The sequence below is a fragment of the Callithrix jacchus genome, chromosome 16 (assembly GCF_049354715.1).
Source record: "Callithrix jacchus isolate 240 chromosome 16, calJac240_pri, whole genome shotgun sequence".
NCBI lineage: Eukaryota > Metazoa > Chordata > Mammalia > Primates > Cebidae > Callithrix > Callithrix jacchus.
Window position 1 is genome coordinate 27,161,509 of NC_133517.1, and position 18,400 is coordinate 27,179,908.

General features: G+C 38.9%; 1 protein-coding gene across 22 annotated transcripts in view; it reads right to left on the reverse strand.

Annotated features, from left to right (window-relative positions):
* Positions 1-18,400, reverse strand: part of EYA1 (EYA transcriptional coactivator and phosphatase 1) — a 340,201-nt gene that overhangs the window by 234,857 nt on the left and 86,944 nt on the right. The window lies entirely within an intron of this gene.

An 18,400-nucleotide genomic window follows, 5' to 3' on the forward strand; every position in this document is an offset into this window, starting at 1 on the left:
AAAAACTCTCTGAGCTTTCACAAGCTATTTTGCCCATTTTTTTTTCACAGTGTCACTAGTAGAATATTTTTTGTATTGCTTTATGTTATGTTATTTTATTTTTTTAGTGTGTATGAGTGCTTTGAGAAATTTCAAATCTGCTTCTAGAGTTTGGCCGAGTTCAGCTGTTAAAAATTTACCTTCATCAACCATCCTTGTTACTTTTAAAACTCCCATTCCATATTACCTCTTTTACTACTATTACTGTACTGAATGACTTGTGCTAGCAAAGAGATTAGATTTTGTACTTTCACTACTGATTTAATAGAAGTTGAAATTGGTAGCTGAAATGGAGATGTTAGAGTAACAGATAATCAAAGACTAACTATCCAATGAAATTATTTTGAATAACAACTATTGGTTAAGTAAAATGCAAAAGTAGACTTATCATTAGTGTATGCTGAAGACAAAATAAAATTTTTGTCTGGCTTGATACCTAATGACAGTAAGAATGTGAGCAATAGGAACTGATTTTTTTTAAGTAACATCATTAATATTAATTTAGGATTTTACTTTCTAGATGTGTATTTCATATTGGGACTTTGATTTGTGTCATCTTCACAAATCATTCTAAACCTTTTATGAATTAACAAAGGTGTGAGTTATACAGGCTTTTGTCCTACATCATAACCTCCTTTCTATTCTTATTTTGTTCACTTTTTCTCTAGAATGATAAACTAGGAGACTACAACTGACTGAAACAAACAAGCCTGAACTATACCAGTTTCAGACATAAGGACTTAGTAAATATATATATATATATATAAACATTTGGCTTTATTTCTGAAAAGCCTTCAGAATTACATGAAACATTTAAATCCATATTTTGCAATATTATTTATTAAACATCCACAGGCCCTCAAGTTCAAATAATTTTTAAAACATCATTGATATGCTTTGGTTGTGTCCCCACCCAAATCTCATCTTAAATTGTAATCTCTATAATCCCCCAGGTATTGAGGGTGGGTACTGGTGGGAGGTGATGGGATCAGAAGGGTGGTTTCCCCCATGATGGTCTGATGATGGTGAGTGAGTACTCATAAGATCTGATGGTTTTTAAAGTGTTTGACAGTTCCTCCTTCACATGTTCATACTCTCTCCTGCTGCCTTGTGAAGAAGGTGACTGCTTCTCCTTCTGCCATGATTGTAAGTTTCCTGAGGCCTCCCCAACTATGCAAAACTGTGAGTCAATTAAAACTCCTCTGTTTAAAATTCCCCAGTCTTGGGTAATCTCTTTATAGCAGTGTAAAAATGAACTAATAAAACCATAATGACCATTACCTGAAGAAAATCCGTTATTGAAGCACATGATGATAAAATTTTGCTCTGTATTTCCTGTTATGTTGCAAATTTCAAAAGAAGACAGGTGAACAGCAATTCACACTCGGCATAAATGTTAAAAACCATCTTTTGAATTATGGCAATAGCTGCTATTTTCAGGATTGGTGGTTATTTCAGGCTGCATTTCTGCAACTCAGATCTGCCTAATGTCTTTGGACACTAGGTTCAGAGTGAACCACTGCAGTTATGATTGATCTTAGCATTACTGTTTATTTGTCTGAGACTTTCAGAAGTTGAAAGCAATGGTAAAATATTTCACATTATACTTTACTAGGTCTTTATAAAATGTTCCTGCCCATATTATTTGTGGTTTATTCTAAGGTAGTAGCTATCATGCAATCTCAATTAACAGGCACTTAGCAACCCCTATACGTGTAGCAAAACTAAAAAAAATGCCAAGTAGTTCCTATATTGCGTTGAAGTTAGAACTGTCATGCTCTGAAATCTCATTATTGATAAATATATATATTTATATATTCATTTTAAAAGTCCTAATTGTGTTGATTTAAGTTGTGATCATTCATTTAATGATCATATGAATAAATTATCACAACTTAAATCAACACAATTAGGTATGGTATCAGTGATGGGCTCAAATTTTATGCTTCCTCCATCACAAAAGACAATAACTCTCTTTATCTTTTATCACTCACCCCAGACCTTCCTCTTTTTGGGGTCCTCAGCTTTCTCAGCTTTTAACCAGTCCAAATACATCTTGCTTTAGACTTCTATTAAGTGGCTATCACAATTCCCAGTGCATTTTTTAAACGTCTAAAATATAGGCAATGATAAAGTCTGCGAAAGGCCAGAACTACCTCTTCAAAAGCCTTCTCCATGTAAGCTCCAGGAATCTCATGGCATCTAATCTTTTCACTAGTGCTACTTACTTCACAATGACTGATATTACAACACAGTAGAACAGCATTTGTTTTCAACCATCCCAAGTTATTTACACCTCTAAACTTTTCAGATTAATCTGTGTTACACAGTTCATATTTATTTTTAAAGTTCTATCTAATTGTGTTGATTTAAGTTGTGATATTTCATCACCACCGAATGCTAATACAGGCATATTTCAGAAATGGTGCAAATTTGATTTCAGATCACAACAATAAAAGTGAATATTGCAATAAAGCAAGTCACACAAAATTTGTTTCTCAGTGCATATAAAAGTTAACACTATAGTCTATTAAGTTTGTAAAAGCATTACATCTAATAACACAATGTACATATCTCAATTAAAAATACTTGATTGTTAAAAAGTGCTAATAATCATCTGAGCATTCAGCAAGTCTTTTTGTTTATGAAAATTCTTGCCTTTATGTTGTTGGCTACTGACTGACCAGGATGGGGGTTGCTGAATATTTGGGTGGCTGTGGCAATTACTTAAGACAAAAATAAAGCTTGCCACATCAATTGACTCTTCATTTCAAAAAGATTTCTCTGTAGCCTGCAATGCTGTTTAGGAAACTACTTTTTTTTTTTTTTTTTGAGACAGAGTCTCACTCTGTTGCCCAGGCTGGAGTGCAGTGGTGTGATCTTGGCTCACTGCAACCTCTGCCGCCTGGGTTCAAGCAATTCTCCTGCCTCAGCCTCCCAAGTAGCTGGGACTACAGATGCATGCTGCCATGCCCTGCTAATATTTTATATTTGTTTTATGCACAGTAGGACTTCTTGCAAAATTAAAGATAATCTTCTCAAACCCTGCCACTGTTTTATCAACTAAACTGATATATTCTAAATACTTTGCTGTCATTTCAATAATGTTCATGGCGTCTTCAACAGGAGTGGATTCCATCTCAAGAAACCACTTTTTTGCTCATCCATCAGAAGCAACTCCTCATCTGCTCAAGTTTTATCATAAGATTGTAGCAACTCAGTCACATCTTGAGGATACAGTCTAATTCTATTTCTCTTGCTATTTCCACCATATTCGCAGTTACTTCTTCCACTGAAATCTTGAATCTATCCAATTTACCCATGGAGGGCTGCAATCAACTTTTTCCAAACTCCTGTTAATGTTTACATTTTGACTTCCTAGGAATCACAAATGTTCTTAATGCCATCTAGACCAGTGCATGTTGTCCAGATGGTTTTCAATGTACTTTGCCTAGATCCATCAGAGGAATCCACTGCCTTATGAAAAAATAGTCCTTTTTAAAATTTTTCCAGGCTATATACTCAAGTCACAACATTCACATTCCCGAATGTACTCCATTGAAGGGACATTATTTATTTTGGAATTTTTCTACATTCAGCTTAAAAAGGGTTTCTTTCCCAAGAAACTAAACTTTTCTGTCAAATGCACATGATCAAATAGTAGAACTGGGTTCATAAAATGGATTCATTGCAAACTTTATGGGTAAATTGTAAACATCAGTAAAGTAGGTCTTTATTCCATCTTCTTGCCTTATGTCATGAAGCATAATAAAAAAACTTTATGTGCCTTGCAGTGATGAATGCTGACAGAAAACACTTGTTCCACTTGTCCACAGTTTTCAAGTACACGTTGTTTGACAGCCACATGTTCTTATCTACAAAGCTGAGAACAACATGAGCTATGGATAACAATGGTTGTCTTTGGATTCCACTCTCCAAGCTGGGAAAAACTCCATTTCAAAAACTGGATTAGCATAGTGGCCAACAATTACAAAGTGGAAGCTTCTACAGTTGTCTTCAATAGATATCTCCTGCAGTGAGACAACATTTTAACAAAGTCAGTTCCCACAACTGAGACCCATACTCAGTGCATTCAGCCAATAATAAGACTTGAAAGTTGAAATTATTCCTTGATCCATAGGCTGCAGAATGGAAGCTGTATTGGCAGGCAATCTCCTGTATATTTCTACTAGAGCTCTTGAGTAACTAGGAACATTTCAATTAGCAGTAATTTTTGTTTTAGAAAAAAGGAATCTTTTCTTCTGAGTAGTAGGTCTCAACAATGGCCTTAAAATACTTAATAAACTATGATGTAAACAAATGTTTTATCATCCAGGCTTTATTGTTTCATTTATAGAAAGCAAAGGCAGAATAGATTTAGCATCATACTTGAGACCCCTGAGATTTTCAGAATGGGAAATGAACACTGGATTCAACTTAAAGTCACAGGCTGCATCAGCCCCTAACCAGAAAGTCAGCCAGAACTTTGAAGCTTTGAAACCACTTACTGACTTCTCTTTAGCTATCAAAGTCCTGGATGGCATCTCCTTCCACAGGAATAGTGTTTTGTCTGTATTGAAACTTTGTTGTTTAGTGTAGCCACCTTTTTCATTTATCTTAGCTAGATCTTCTGGAAACTTGCAGTTTCTACTGAGCACTTGCTGCTTCACCCTACACTTTTAGGCTATGGAGATGGCTTCTTTCCGTAAACCTCAGAAACCAACCTCTGCTAGCTTCAAACTTTTCTTCAGCAGTTTCCTCACCTCTTCCAGTCTTCAGAGAATTGAATAGTTAGGGCCTTGCTCTAGGTTAGGCTTTGGCTTAAGGCAATATTGTAGCTAGTTTGATTATCTACCCAGACCACTAAAATTTTCTCTGTATCAGCAATAGGCTGTTTTGTTTTCTTATCATTTATGTGTTCACTGAAGTAACACTTATAATTTACTTCAGGGACTTTTCTTTTGAATTCATAACTTGGCTAACCATTTGGCACAAGAGGCTTACTTTTGGCCTGTCTTGGTTTTCAACATGCGTTCCTCATTAAACTTAATCATTTCTAGCTTTTGATTTAAAGTGACAGGCTTGTGACTCTCCTTTAGGTTGAACACTTAGAGACCATTGTAGGGCTATTAACTGACCTAATTCGAATATTGTTATGTCTCAGAGAAAAGGGAGGCCTGAGGAGAGGAAGGAAGATGGGAGAGCAGCAGTAAGTGTAGTGGTCCAAACACATACATTTATCATTAAGTTCATCATCTTATATGGGCACACTTTGTGGTGCCCAGAACCTTTACAATCAGAGATCAAAAATTATGGATTACCACAACAGATACAATGATGATGAAAATGATGGAAATATCAGAAGAAATAACAAAATGTGACACTGAGACACAAAGTGAGCATGTGCTATTGGGAAAATGGCACCAATACACTAATTTGAAACAGGCTTGCCACAAACCTTCTATTCATGAAAACTGCACTATCGGCAAAGCACAATAGAGCAGGGGCAATAAAATGAGGTATGCTGGATATAGAAAGGGAACTAGAAAGAGGCCCACAGATGACCTTACCCTGATGGAGGCTGCACTCTGTGGCACCTGGAATTAGCCAAAATTATAACCATAAATGCACAGGCTAAAATGGAATTACATTCCTATAATGCTTTTAACTTCCTTAAAATAACTTCATAAGTAATCAAAGATTATGAACTCACAAAAACATGCAAAAGAAGAAATGCAAATAGCTAATAAACAGAAAAAAATCATTCACATTAATTATCATAGAAATGCACACTATGATATTGTTATCACTTATTAAATTGGGAAGGATTTAGATCATATTTTGAATGTTGATGAGGGTACAATGCAATTATAGATATTTTTATTCACTGCTGATGGGAATATAAACTGGTAAATTGTCCTGGAAAATGATTGGGCACTATGTATGAATAGCTTTCAAAGGGCACATGATTTTGGACCTAGTAACCACACTTCTGCAATAATTCCTAACATGCACGTATTCATCATCACAGCAATAAGTATAGTAGCACAAACATAAAACAACCAAAATATTTAAACAGTGAAAGAATATTTTTAAAATTTTTTGTGTGAATGGATTAAATATTATACTGTCATTTAAAATTTATCTTCAGAAACTAATTATTGGAGAAAAGTATCATAAAGTAAATAAAAAGCAGAGTATGAAACTATCAATGATATGAGACAAACTTGTAAATTATACATGTACACACATAACACCAGAAGGAAATATATGAAACCAATATATGAAACTAATCTGGTTATGGCTTTATGGGGAATTTTTTTGTGTTTTTTCAAATTTCCTTACTTATTATTCCCATAATCAAGGTTCTTCTTTAAAACTATTTTTACATATCTTTACCTTTACCACAGAAGATCATAATTATGTGGTTCCTCCTATGAAAACCTATCTGTTGGTGAAATGAACATATCTTCATTAATTACATTTTCTGATTTATGAAGTTTTTAGTTTTCCAATATCAAGTCATAAGAGATCATTTCGTCAAGAATTAGCATATGCACTAAAGCTACTTTATGTTAAGTTATGAACTTGAGTTTGACTCACCTTACATTTTAATTATAGGCTCCTATTCTGATAAAGTACAATTTCTGAGTCAGCATCTAAGTTTATACATATTGTTAATTTTCAGGGTAGAGAGTGAACATCTTGTTCTAGTTGAATATACTTATATTTTACTTTAAAAATACAAGAAAAACTACAGGATATATACCAAAAGGTATTTTAAACATAGAAACTAGAGTTTGACTTATATCAGTTATATGCAACCCTGGTTGTACATGGAGTTGTCGCCTGAGAACTTTAAGAAACTATTGACATTTAAGTCGAATTCCTAAAATTCTGACTTACGTAGTCTGAGGTAAGAGATGGATTTGGGAATTTTTGTTTTAAAGTTTCTAAGAATACCAGTGTTAAGAATTACAGTGGTACTTCCTGAAACTTTCATCATTCATTATTTGGGTCACAATTCTCTGCATGTGGGTTTTTTCTTTCTTTTCTTTTCACCTACATACTCTTTTTGTAATTTTAAGGACTTCTTAGAGTTCATTACCTCACATGGCCAGGGAATGTTGTTTTCTTCATCACCAGCCATATTTTATTAACCACCAAGAACTACTGAAAATGCTACTAAAAAGCCTACTAGGTATTATATAGCTCCAAATACAGCTACTCATGATCTCTTTTATCAGCACAAAATACATTATTGGTGATGGATTAGTTATAGATGATGAAGAAGAAAGCAAGAAAGTGATGTTAAAGAGGACTCCAAGGTTGAGAGCTTGAGTAACTAGAGAGAAAGTGGAGCCACACCTGAAGATAGAGAAGAGTGGAGTGGATCAGCTTTGGGGATAAGCTCCTGAGTCCAATTTTGTACCTGTTGAGTTTGAAGTACTCTTATGACATCCACATGGAAGATATTAATGAGGCAAGTGGATTGTGCATGTACAGCTCAAAGGCAAGAAGAAAATGGACAGAGGGGTTCTTCCAAGGGTGGGATTTTGCTGGATGGAAGAAAACACACAGAAATACATACTAACAGAGGGGCAAGAGGGTTCTATGATATGGACAAGAGTTTATTATATTGGCGGCTCATGGTCTCTAAACTGGATAGGGAGGAGAAGTTGGGAAGGGACTGGTGTGTATAAGGAAACTGGAGAAACACGTTGGTTCACTAATTTCCACAGTTTTCGAGGCAAATTACTAAGGTACTTTACACATTGCTCTGACATAACCTTGGACTACTCTCCATGTTCTCCTTTGCTCATGATGGCATGCCCCTTGGCATCATCTTTATCATTAAGTGAAATTTGCTGGAGGAATCTCAAAAATCTTGCAGAAGTTGACTGTGGCCAAACTCTTATATGTAGTTCTCACTTCCATAACTTTAATTTTTGTTTCGGTTCCTGCAAAACCTATACCTAGCTCAATTCTTTCCTCCTGACTTCATGGCTGTACTGGCTTTCAAAACACGTCCCACTGTTGTCTTTAGGTTTTGATGTAATAAACATTTAACCTTCCAAACTGGCTGCACTGACCTTTATTTTCTTCTTAAACATAAACCTCTGAAAGACCTATGAAAGTGCCTGGCTTCTCTTGTCTTCATGTTAACCTAGGTCTACATAAGCTTCTTACTTACATTTTTACTTTTGCTATTTTAAATGAATTTTTCTAGCATTGTTTGCTACTTTTTCAAATGTAAAATATTCTCTTTTCTGAAAGAGTTTTTCTCCCTTATTGTTTTCTCTATGTTTATGTTAAATCCTATACTGTTCATCATACTCTGAGAATAAATATAAGTTATGTTTTTTATTTGTCCTGCCAACACTATTCTTAACATATTTTATATTCCTGGGCCCAAATCTTCAGTTTTTCAATTATTATTTTGTTATGCAAAGATAACTGTCCATTTGCATACCCAATATCTGTTCTATGAGTAAATAAGTTAATCTGATGATGAAGCTCATTTTCCAATTTTGTGAGTATATTCTAGATTATCAGCATATTAATTCAGAAAAACATCTCTCCCAAGAATTTTCAAAATACATTCAAATAATTTTCTTCACATACTCCTTCATTACCTCCCTCATCTACTCAGCAACTCACACTAAGAGAAGTTCCTTAAACTCTTCATTGAAAAAGCATGCGAACATTTTTTTGCACCCCCAGCATTTGTGATATAGAAGATATTGTTCACATTCTCCAGATGCTCAGTCTAAGATAAAGAGAGCTATGTAAATAATTATAACAATTTGTGATAAATTTCTGAAACAGGAGTGTGTTCAAATCACCAAATGTGATTCTCAAGTACTGGTATCCTGAGAAGCTTGAAAAGAAAAATTTCAGCATCCATGGTCCACCACAGACCAAGTAACTCAAAATTCTAGGGAACTGACCTGAGCATCAGTTTTAAGTTTCCAGGTGATTTGAATGTACAGCCTGGATTGTGTTCCTTTCTAGGGGAATAACACTATAAAAAAGTAGAGAGCACTTATCTTTGTCTAGAGTCCAGAGAATATGAAGGCAAGCCTCTACAAGGGCCAGTTACAAAAAGTTAGAGACCATCAGGCTTAGAAGGGCCAAGAGAAGACATTTCAGATAGGTAGAGAAATGAATTCAACCAAGGCAAGAAAGCACCTAATGAGCAGGTTGGCATGGCTGGGAAGCGGTGAGAAGGAGTGAGAAAGAAAACCACAATGCAAAGACGGGATTTAACCAGGCTGTGAAGTGTTTCAAAAAGTTCACATTTTGTCCTATGCAAATGAAAAACCATTGTAGATTCTTCCCTAATGAAATTAATTCCTTTTCTCCTGGCAAAGACAGGACTGAACCAGGCCGTGAAGTGTTTCAAAAAGTTCACATTTTGTCCTACACAAAGGAAAGACCACTGAGGATTCTTCTTCCCTAAAGAAAGGCTTCCCAAACACTAATGCCATAGGCTTTCCCAGAAGAAACTGTTCCCGTAGACACGGGAGAGACTTAGACAGCCTGGCTTTAGCCAGGCATTCCAGGCAATTCTGGTGATCCTGGAAGTTTTGGAAACACTGTGTTAAATAATACCATCTCTAGAGAATGGGGAAGTAGCTGTAGAGTCTTTAAAGTCTTTGGCTAGAAATCAAAGAACTTGGAAGTTTATATTTTCTTTTAATTGCATTGTCTAGTGAAAGCTAGAGATAAGGAAGAAAAAAGGGCATATGCAAATAAAAAAATTGGTTATAAGTATAATGTCAACCAGCACTGTCCAATAGAAATATAATGCATGTGTGTAATCTTGAGGTTTTTATGTAATTTTATGTAATTTTGTTGCAGAATCCTTGGGGTGTTGCTTTTCTGGCCAGAAACCTCAGTGGCCAGTGATGCCTTTGCCCAAGAGGCACCTAATTTTTGCTCAGGCCACTTAGCTTGTTCTGCCTACTTGGTCTGGCAGGCTGTGCCCAGCTCATGATACTGGCCTGTATCCCACATTTGCCAAGGGCAAGTCAGGCATGGAGTGGCAAGGGTGTGTGAGTGAGCATGGGGGTCTCAACACTGCATAGTCAGACAAGCCAGTTGCCATGGCAGGGCAGGCAACTCCAGGTGCTGGCACTGGTGCTGGCTCTCTGAGAGGATGTGGCCACATCAGGCACACCACAAGCAGCTTCCATGGCTAGCAATGGGGAATGTGGTAGCACCCAGAAACTTGGAGATGCCAGGAACCTCAGGGCCCCAAAGAGGGAATCACAGCCCTGGCTTGGGGAACTCCCAGATCTGGGCTCCTTGGAGGGCTGCAGCTCTTCTCTTCTCTTTGCCAGCAATATGGTGAGCAAGAGGCATGTTTCAGCCCTGTTTGTGTTACAGCTCTTTTAGCCTCACTATTCAGGGGGGGTCTCAAGTTCTTGTCCTGCAAACCAAGAAGAATGAGGTATGTAGACAAGTGGAGGGTGAGCAAGACAAAGAGGACAGAACAGCTCAAAGGAGATTCTCAGGGGGTAGCTCCATTATACAGCCAGGGTGTCCCTCAGGGGTAGCTCCATTCCACAGCCAGGGTGGCCTGTTGAGTGTTCAGCTCCTAGCAGAGAGAGTAGCTCCTCTCTGCAGACAGGTCATCCCAACAAGTGTTCAGGTCACAGCAGCTAGGGTAGCTCCTCTCTGCAGCTGGTTGTCCCATTGTCTATCCAGCTCTGGCTGAGCCTGGGGCTTTTATGGACCTCAGAGGGGAGGAAGTACATGCTGATTGGTTAACAGGTGGCCATGGCTGGGCCCAGAACAGGCACCGCAAGTTCCCACCCCAGTCCTCAGGACTGGCAGCCCAGCTCTCAGCCTTCGGGCGCTCCCTGGCCTGAAGATAGGGCCTCACTAGGGACCTACCCCTTCTGCTTAGGAGCCTGTCTGCCTCCTGCCACTGTCCATCATGCCCAGGCTGCTTAAGTCAAGGGACACCTGCAGGCCAGTACTTGAGCTGTCCTCAGCACCTTGTTGGCTTCCCCCACCACTCTCATTGGTGCCTAAAGTCCAGAGGGAGCCAAGGTAGAAGGGGGCTGGCATGCCAGTGCTGCTCCAAGTGTGTACACACCCAGCTGGGCTATGTCAGCACCCTGGCTTGGCTCCAAACCCTCTCCAAGATCGGAGTGAGTGTCAGGACCAGGGAGAGACCAGGCAATGGGAGCAGACACCACCCTTGAACCTGCAGGGTAAGGGAAGGCTTCCCAAGCCCCCAAGTGTATAGAGGTGCAAAGATGCCCAGGTTCAGTGCCTCAGAGGGAAGGGCTCCCACGTGCTTTGTGAAGTGTGCAGGTGGCCCCAGCTGTACCTCCTCACAGCCTGGGATGGTGGCTCCAGGTCCTCACTGGGCCCCTTTCTGCCAGCCCCTCCATGTCCAACTGTGCTATCCTCCCACTGGCAGCTCAGCCTAGCCCTAGCAGCCCCGAGGGTGACAGGCTCCAGGGGATTCTTGCTTGTCCCTGGCTTTCACTGGCTCCCTGGAGTGCTACACTACCCCAGGCCCAGCTCTGCCTTCTCCCTGCACCCTCTGGGAAGCAGTGGCAGGTGAAAGAGGCAACAGGGGCCAGGGTCTAGAGTAGTGGAGGCTCCAGGCCTGGGAGCAGGTCCTGTTCAGCCATGTGAGGATGGGAGCAGCGTAGTCAGCTGCCTCAGGGACATGGGGCACAGAGGACCAACATCTGCCATTGCTGCTCCCATAGTCACTCCTGCCACCATTGGCTGTACCTCCCCACTGCAGCCAGCATGATGGCAGTGGCTGCTATGGATGTCCCTGCCACTGCTATCAATTTGAAATCTTTCTAGTAGCCACATTTTAAAAAGTAACAAAGATGTCAATTTAATTTTAGTAATATATTTTACTGAATCCAAAATACCCCATATACTACCATTTCAACATAGAATTAATATCAAAATTATTGAGATATTGTAAACTCTTTTGTGTTTACAATAGTCTTCAAAATCTGGTGTGTACAGAACATCTCAATTTGGGACTTACCACATTTCACGTGTTCAATAGTCACACGTGGCAGTGACTGATTACTGTATTAGACGGCACAGAGTTAGACAAAAGGTCCATGGTTTTCTCATCCAAAGTTTCAAAAGCCAAAGTGATGCTCTGTGGTAGTGTATCTCACAAGGACAGAGAGAAATGTGTTCCCCTCCAGAATTACCAATATGTCTATAGACAGCAGAATGGAAGCCATATAAACCGAAGTTCATTTTCAGAGGACTGCTCTAGGCCATAGCTAGACAACCACCCCAGTGAAATGCTGAAGAGAGGGTCTTGCATCATGACACAAAAAGCTGGATGAGATTATCTCTAAGGTTAATTCGAGTCTGATTTTCTATGTCTGATACTAACATTTGAAATCACACATTATGCTTAGGTTATTTCTTTACAAATACACATTTCTCTCTCTCTCCTCTCTCTCTCTCTCACACCCACATGCAGACACACACACTCATACTCACAGAGGACACATATACACATAAATTTACATGTACATGTTAGGGTACATCATTTACTTAACCGCAATACATTCTCTAGTTTCCTATACCTGCTGAACTGACATAGTTATCACAGAACAGTTTCAAACATTCCCTTGGACCATTGCTGAATCCCTGAAGACAACACAGTCTTTAACTGACCTTCCTTTCCTATTGTCCTCATCTCTAAATGTTTTCCCTCTTCTTGGAGCGATCTCAGTTTTATAGTTTCTTTAGTGTAGAAAACATTCCTCTGTGGAGTTAAAGCTAAAGGAGAGTTAGGACTATGTAAACTTGGATTAAAACTCATCAAATGTGCCTTTCTGGATCATTTCCACTATGTTATAATAAGAGAACCCACTAGACAGATGTTCTTTAGGTAGTTATTCATATAACTTTCTACTACTGTATCTAAATATCTTCCTCCAGGTAGTCCTTACCCTATTAAGCCCCCTGCCAGGCGCTGCTCTCCCCCAGGACTGCATTCTTCCACATCTTCTCTTCTCCCTCCTCCACAGTGGGCCCCTTCCCAAACTTCTCCTATAACCATTTCCTGTAAGCGGCAAATTTCATACCAATCCTTGTATCTCAAAAACTTCACTGACTTTTTAGCTACTGATGCCATTTATGCTTTTCTTCCATGTTCTTCCCTGTCTTTAATGACAAATTTGCATTGCTGCTTATGTCATTCACCTACTTGCCTTGAGGTACCTTTCAAAGCTGCAAATCCATTCAAATCATCTTCATCAGAAACAGCCATCTTTCTCGTTTTCCCCCATCGGTGCCACTTTACACAGGTAAAGGGCACTATCAAGCCAAATTCAACTGGCAATGTAACAGGCTTACGTGGCCCAATAGATGTAGACAGAAAATATTTCAAATACATTGTAATGTTGGCATAAGTATAGAATCTTGGTAGTAGGTATTAACTACACTATATTAATAACTATCATCAAAGTTTTGTTTATGGAAAATTGCAATACAACTTATTAACATAATTTGAGATTTCTAAGCCTAAACTTGGTTATTATAAAATGAAGACAGCATTAAATAAAAATTATAACCTACAGTCATCATTCTTTTAAATGCAATAATAATATGCGTTCTATATATACTACTTATGTAAAATTATGAGCCTCATGATTACATTTACTTTTAGACTCACTTCCTATTGGTGATCTGGCCTATGTACTGGATGGTTTTGCCTAGATTTTTTTCTGGGTTTTTATGGTGTTAGGTCTTATGTTTAAGTCTTTAATCCATCTGGAGTTAATTTTAGTGTAAGGTGTCAGGAAGGGGTCCAGTTTCTGCTTTCTGCACATGGCTAGCCAGTTTTCCCAACACCATTTATTAAACAGGGAATCCTTTCCCCATTGCTCATTTTTATCAGGTTTGTCAAAGATCTGATGGTTGTAGATATGTTGACTTGCCGCCAAGGCCTCTGTTCTGTTCCATTGGTCTATATATCCGTTTTGGTACCAGTACCATGCTGTTTTGATTACTGTAGCCTTGTAGTATAATTTAAAGTCTGGTAGCATGATGCCTCCTGCTTTGTTCTTTTTGCTTAGAATTGACTTGGTTATCTGGGCTCTCTTTTGGTTCCATATGAAGTTTAAGGTGTTTTTTTCCAGTTCTGTGAAGAAGGTCATTGGTAGCTTGATGGGGATAGTGCTGAAAATATACATTACTTTGGGCAGTATGGCCATTTTCACGATATTGATTCTTCCTACCCATGAACATGGAATGTTTCTCCATCTGTTTGTGTCCTTTCTTATTTTGTTGAGCAGTGGTTTGTAGTTCTCCTTGAAGAAGTCCTTTACGTTCCTTGTTAGTTGTATTCCAAGGTATTTTATTCTCTTTATAGCAATTGTAAATGGCACTTCGTTCTTGATTTGGCTCTCTTTAAGTCTGTTATTGGTGAATAGGAATGCTCATGATTTTTGCACACTGATTTTGTATCCTGAGACTTTGCTGAAGTTGCTTATCAGTTTCAGGAGATTTTGGGCTGAGACAATGGGATCTTCTAGATATACAATCATGTCATCTGCAAATAGAGACAATTTGGCTTCCTCCTTTCCTATTTGAATATCCTTTATTTCTTTTTCTTGCCTGATTGCTCTGGCTAGAACTTCCAGTACTATACTGAATAGCAGTGGTGAGAGAGGGCATCCTTATCTAGTGCCAGATTTGAAAGGAATGCTTCCAGTTTTTGCCCATTCAGTATGATATTGGCTGTTGGTTTGTCGTAAATAGCTTTTATTATTTTGAGATACATTCCATCAATACAGAGTTTATTGAGGGTTTTTAGCATAAAGCACTGTTGAATTTTGTTAAAGGCCTTCTCTGCATCAATTGAGATAATCATGTGGTTTTTCTCTTTGGTTCTGTTTATGTGGTGAATTACGTTTACAGACTTGGTAAATTGCGTTTACAGCCTTGCATCCCCAGGATGAATCCTACTTGATCATGGTGGATAAGCTTTTTGATGTGCAGTTGCAATTGGCTTGCCAGCATTTTATTGAAGATTTTTGCGTTTACGTTCATCATGGATATTGGCCTGAAGTTTTCTTTTCTTGTTGAGTCTCTGTTGGGTTTTGGTAACAGGATGATGTTGGTCTCATAAAATGATTTGGGAAAGATTCCCTCTTTTTGGATTATTTGGAATAGTTTCAGAAGGAATTGTACCAGCTCCTCTCTGTATGTCTGGTAGAATTCGGCTGTGAACCCATTTGGACCTGGGCTTTTTTTGGGTGGTAGGCTCTTAATTGCTGCCTCAATTTCAAACCTTTTTATTGGTCCATTCACAGTTTTGACTTCTTCCTGGTTTAGGCTTGGGAGGAGGCAAGTATCCAGGAATTTATCTATTTCTTCCAGGTTTACCAGTTTATGTGCATAGAGTTGTTTGTAGCAATCTCTGATGATGGATTGAATTTCTGTGGAATCTGTGGTAATAAGTCCCTTTATCTTTTTTATTGCATCTATTTGGTTATTCTCTCTTTTCTTTTTTATTGCTCTGGCTAGTGGTCTATTTTGTTGTTCTTTTTGAAAAACCAGCTCCTGGATTTATTGATTTTTTGAAGGGATTTTTGTGTCTCTATCTCCTTCAGTTCTGCTCTGATCTTAGTTATTTCTTGTCTTCTGATAGGTTTTGAGTTTTCTGATCTTGCTCCACTAGCTCTTTCAATTATGATGATAGGATGTCAATTTTAGATCTCTCCTTGTTCTCATGCGGGCACATATTGCTATATATTTTCCTCTAGAGACTGCTTTAAATGTGTACCAAAGATTCTGGCATACTGTGTCTTCATTCTCATTGGTTTCAAAGAATTTCTTTATTTCTGCCTTCATTTCATTATTTATCCAGTCAACATTCAAGAGCCAGTTGTTCAGTTTCCATGAAGCTGTGCAGTTCTAGGTTGGTTTCTGAATTCTGAGTTCTAACTTGATTGACCTATGGTCTGAGACTGTTTGTTATGATTTCCGTTGTTTTGCATTTGCTGAGGAGTGCTTTACTTCCAATTATGTGGTCAATTTTAGAGTAGGTGTGATGTGGTGCTGAGAAGAATGTATATTCTGTGGGTTTGGGGTGGAGAGTTCTGTAAATGTCTACTAGGTTTGCTTGTTCCAGGTCTGAGTTCAAGTCCGGGATATCCTTGTTAATTTTCTCTCTGGTTGATCTAATATTGACAATGGGGTGTTAAAGTCTCCCACTATTATTGTGTGGGAATCTAAGTCTCTTTGTAAGTGATTAAGAACTTGCCTTATGTATCTGGATGCTCCTGTATTGGTTGTGTATATATTTAGGATTGTTAGCTCTTGTTGCATTGATCCTTTTACCATTATATAATGTCCTTCTTTGTCTCTTTCGATCTTTGTTGCTTTAAAGTCTATTTTATCAGAGATGAGAATTGCAACTCCTGCTTTTTTTTTTCTCTCCATTTGCTTGGTAAATCTTCCTCCATCCCTTTATTTTGAGCCTTTGTGTATTCTTGAATGTGAGATGGGTTTCCTGGATATAGCACACCGATGGGTTTTGGCTTTTCATCCGATTTGCCAGTCTGTGTCTTTTGATTAGGGCATTTAGTCCATTTACATTTAGCGTTAATATTGTTATGTGTGAATTTTATACTGCCATTTTGATGTTAGCTGGCTGTTTTGCCCATTAGTTGATGCAGATTCTTCATTTTGTTGATGCTCTTTACCATTTGCTTTGCTTTTGAAGTGGCTGGTACTGGCTTTTCCTTTCTTTGTGTAGTGCCTCTTTCAGGAGCTCTTGCAAAGCAGGCCTGGTGGTGATGAAATCTCTGAGTACTTGCTTGTTCACAAAGGATTTTATTTTTCCTTCACTTATGAAGCTTAGTTTGGCTAGATATGAAATTCTGGGTTGAAAGTTCTTTTCTTTAAGGATATTAAATATTGGCACTCACTCTCTTCTGGTTTGTAAGGTTTCAGCCAAGAGATCTGCTGTGAGTCTGATGAGCTTCCCTTTGTGGGTAACCTGACCTTTCTCTCTGGCTGCCCTTAGCATTTTCTCCTTCATTTCAACCCTGGTGAATCTGACAATTATGTGCCTTGGGGTTGCTCTTCTTGAGGAATATCTTTGTGGTGTTCTCTGTATTTCCTGGACTTGAATATTGGCCTACCTTGCTAGGTTGGGGAAGTTTTCCTGGATGATATCCTGAAGAGTATTTTGCAGCTTGGATTTATTCTCTTTGTCACATTCTGGTACATCTATCAAACGTGGATTAGGTCTTTTCACATAGTCCCATATTTCTTCGAGACGTATTCATTTCTTTTTACCTTTTTTTCTCTAAACTTGCCTTCTTGTTTTATTTCATTGAGTTGATCTTCGACCTCTGATATCCATTCTTCTGCTTGGTCAATTCGGCTGTTGAAACTTGTGCATGCATCACGAAGTTCTCATGTTGCGTTTTTCAGTTCCATCAATTCACTTATATTCCTCTCTAAGCTGTCCATTCTCATTAGCATTTTGTCAAATCTTTTTTCAAGGTTCTTAATTTCTTTGCATTGGGTTAGAACATGTTCTTTTATCTCACAGAGGTTTCTTATTACCCACATTCTGAAGCCTGATTCTGTCATTTCATCACACTCATTCTCCATCCAGCCCTGTTCCCTTGCTGGTAAGGAGTCGTGATCCCTTGTAGGAGGAGAGGTGTTCTGGTTTCGGGTGTTTTCCTCCTTTTTGCGCTGGTTTCTTCCCATCTTTGTGGATGTATCCACCTGTCATCTTTTTAGTTGCTGACTTTCAGATTGGGTCTCTGAGTGGACATCCAGTTTGTTGATGATGAAGTTATTTCTGTTTCTTAGTTTTCCTTCTAACAGTCTGGCCCCTCTGCTGTAAGACTGCCGAGGTCTGCTCCAGGCCCTGCCTGCCTGGGGATCACCTGCAGCAGCTGCAGAACAGTAAGGGTTGCTACCAGTTTCTTCTGCTGCTATCTTTGTCCCAGAAGGAAGCCCACCAAATGTCAGTCTGATCTCTCCTAAATGAGTTGATTCTTTGGATATACAGGGGTCGTGGAGCTGCTTGATGAGACAGTCTGTCCTTTTTAGGGGCTCAGGTGCTGATCTGTGAACTCTGTTGTTCATTCAGAGCTGCTGGGCAGGTACATTTAAGTCTGCTGCAGCAGAACACATAAGCCCCTTTTTTCCCCCAGGTGCTCTGTCCCAGGGAGTTAGGGGTTTATTTATGAGTTCCCATTGTGCTGCTGCCTTTTTTTAGGGCTGCCCTGCCCAGCAAGGAGGCAGCCTAGTCACTGTCTGCCTGCAGAGGCTTTGCCTAGCTGCTGCGGGCTCTGCCCAGCTGCCCTGTGAACTTCCC